Source organism: Macrobrachium rosenbergii, chromosome 55, assembly GCF_040412425.1.
Source record: "Macrobrachium rosenbergii isolate ZJJX-2024 chromosome 55, ASM4041242v1, whole genome shotgun sequence".
Classification (NCBI taxonomy): domain Eukaryota; kingdom Metazoa; phylum Arthropoda; class Malacostraca; order Decapoda; family Palaemonidae; genus Macrobrachium; species Macrobrachium rosenbergii.
Window position 1 is genome coordinate 47,729,657 of NC_089795.1, and position 3,741 is coordinate 47,733,397.

Here is a 3,741-nt window from a genome sequence, read left to right on the forward strand (position 1 = left end):
TTCGTTGATGGAACCACAACATAACTCAAAGAGAATTTATTGCAGTTCTTCTTAGTCAGTACTTTTTCTCTAAATTACGATGCACAGGGATAAAAAATTCTAGCATCGCATGACAGTTGAAAACCTGAAATTCACAAGAATTCTAATACTTCCTGCCATTGAGCGTTGTACAAATAATGCGTAAAGAAATGAAATAAAATTATGATGGACAAAACTTCATCATTTGCACCCAGTTTCATCTGTCTGGAAAATTAGATATTAAAAGGAATATTCTTACCTAAAAATAAATCTGAGAATTGCATATAAATAACCTGAAAATTCTATATCCTTGTTTCATGTAATCATCGTACTATGAAACGCTTTATTTTAACCTAATTCCTTTCTCAGGTTCATATCAAGGACAAAAACTTCGATTCTTTCCATAGGCAATAAACCTATTTGAAAGTGATTCATACTTTACCCATCTTTTTCTTACCTGTTTTTATTAATAATTCCTATGAATAAATCTTACACATTAGATTGTTCAATTCATCCAGATTTCACATATAATTTTTGCATAGCAATTCATAATTTATATTTACTTTCATTGCACATCCCTGAAAACTGGAACAACAGTATTCGTATTTTTTTCAGTGTAAAATTGTATCAAGTTTCATTCTTTCTTTCTCTCTTTCTTTTTACTTTCTTTTGAGGCAAGGCATTAAGTCGTGAACCAGAAATGTAAGACTTTAGTAACATTTAAACGCACCTCCTTGTGATAAGTGTAAAGATGAAACCGTTTGCTCATTTATACATAGATGCAGAGTATAGTTGCTACAGACCCGCTGATAGGAATTTGGGTTATACAATCTACAATTCTATTCGTACTTTACAGTTGTCTGTTGTAGGTTTATCATTTCAAGAGCTAATTTCTTATTAGTTTATAAATCTCGTGTCGGCTGGTACTGAAACTTAAATTTTACCGCAAGAATCTGACGTTCAACTGTTAGTGCTTGACTTGGGTTACAGGCATCTGCCCAAGTATTTAATTCAACAGTTCATGAAACACATTAAAATTTATTTTTACTTAGAGTCATAATTATGTCTTTTAATGGTAACCAGTTTCAATTCGTAGTTTAGTTTTGTTGTTTTTTATATGTTGTTCGTCTTATTACTTTTACTTTGTTATTTATCTTAATTTTTGTCATTTATTTGTTTCTGTTTATCTTATTCATTTTGCTTTGTTATCTTGTTTTTTATTATTTTATTTTTTTCTTATTCATCTTATTTGTTTTTCTTTATCTCACTTTCACAGTTTATTCCGTATTTCTCAATATCCTTTTCTATTCTGGGCTTCTTTCCAAATTGGGACCTTTGGACTTACAGCAACGCACTTTTTCATGGAGGGTTGCAACTTGGCTTGAAATAATAAATAATAGTAAATTATAATGATAATTATAGGTATGAAGAACAATCACGTTCTATAAAAGATGAGAGTGATATAATACCCCTTTCTTGTGTTTAAATCCTCACTCTCTCTGACGGTAGAGACGTTTCCCTCGTAAACTATAAGAATTCTAAGAGTATTTTTAACGCTATACCAAGATGCACCCACAAGAAAAGGGTGGTGTTTGATCTTTTACAAGGCTAACATCGATTTCAAATCCGGAAAGTTAATTAGCTTCTCGCTAAAAGTACAAAAGAAAAATTGACATAATTGTTGACAGCTTCAACTGCCAGATATTTAACGAAGAAAGTGCAGAATATAATAAGAAATAGAATTTTTATACGAGACAGGAAGGTGGTACGCAGATACGATATGGAACACCTGCATGTCTGAAAGAAAAAAGGGGTCTCAAGATTTAGGGAGAGAGAGCAAGAGGAATGACCGGTCTTCCATTTCCATAATCTGACTATTCCATATACAGCGCAAGGCAGAAAAGGATAAACGATCTGACTTGATTTCCGTGAAAAGAGTCAGAGTAGCGAGAGAGAGAGAGAGAGAGAGAGAGAGAGAGAGAGAGAGAGAGAGAGAGAAAGCTTCAGTGAAAAGAAAACAAGGGAGTGTTGTTGGAAATTTTGCGGATATCACGAACCTCTCGGCATCAAAGAAGAGGCATTCTCATTCCGTATTCCGTTCCTCAGACGAGGAATGAAACCGGAATTAAATGAGACGCTCCGGATCCGGAAAGATTTGTTTGCAAAGCCGTTGTATCTCGCAGTGTTGTAAAAACGTTCCGTTGACATCCGTGGAAGCAAGTTGTTTTAAGAGGTATTTTATGGCCAAAGCCTTTCCAGTTGATACATTTGTGCGGATGGAATGACATTGCTCATATTTTCTCTTTTTTTTTTTATTAATGTTTTAGTCACTCATCTTGACTACAATTTAGTGGAGTTGCAGGTGTCCCATGACCATGGAAACATTATTATTCAATTTGGTACTCTAATCTTGGCAAATTACTGATGGTTCATGCGTAGGTGGGGTAATGATGCATGGGAGATAGAGACAAGACAAGATTCATCTCTCTCTCTCTCTCTCTCTCTCTCTCTCTCTCTCTCTCTCTCTCTCTGTACATGAAAATGAAGGGATTTCGAGTCATTATTATTGTAGATTTGCCTCTCTCTCTCTCTCTCTCTCTCTCTCTCTCTCTCTCTCTCTCTCTCTCTCTCTCTCTCTCTCTCTCTCTCTCATGAAAATGAAAGGATTGCAATTATTATAGATTTATCCCCATCTCTCTCTCTCTCTCTCTCTCTCTCTCTCTCTCTCTCTCTCTCTCTCTCAAGAATGATTGCTGCATTTAACCGTCAATATTGCATGACGAATAAGTTCAGAATTAATGCCATCCCAAGCTCCTTGGAAGCCAGGCCTTTCACGGGGAACTCAGAGCAGCGTCAAAGGCTCTTTGGGAGCGAGAGCAACTTTCACGTCATTGTGTCACGAATAACCGCCTGTTCATTAAGAAAGACCACAGAGAGAGAGAGAGAGAGAGAGAGAGAGAGAGAGAGAGAGAGAGAGAGAGAGAGAGAAACAGTGAATCCTTAACATCTATCTCTCTAATTATTGTGTCATGAAGAACTGCCTATTCATTAAGAAAGACCAGAGAGAGAGAGAGAGAATCCTTAACATCCATATCATTAATTATTGTGTCATGAAGAACCGCCTATTCATTAAGGAAGACCAGAGAGAGAGAGAGAGAGAGAGAGAGAGAGAGAGAGAGCACTGTGTATCCTTATCATTCTGTCTCTAATGAAACGCAAATGCATTTAAAGTAAAATATGATAATAACACAATGGCAAGGGAGCTAGTTGAGGATTTCGTCTTCTATTGAAAATCAATCAAGTAGTGTAATTAACTATCTGATTTGGGTGTTTTTAAGCCATCAGGTATAGACAGGCAGATTCCGTTTGCTTAGAGGCCTTGTTCCGTAATGGCTAGTTTGTAATATTATTTTTGTACTTAATTGTTCTTAATATTGTTTCCGTGATTTAGACTCTTCATATTTGTTATAACTGCACAAGAATCACATCATCCAACTTCAGTACGGTACTCATCATTTTGCAACTCAACTGTTAGAGTAGATTAAAAATAAGCTATAAGAAAACAACTTCGATGTCTGCATTGATGAATGCTTCATCAACTGGAAAATAAGCTCTTTATCCATCTAGAGCTACTAAATTTTGATGAACTCTCCCTAGGCCTATGAGAAGTCTTTTAAATTCCTTTATTAACTTCTCTGGAATATTCATGCTAGACAGACTAAG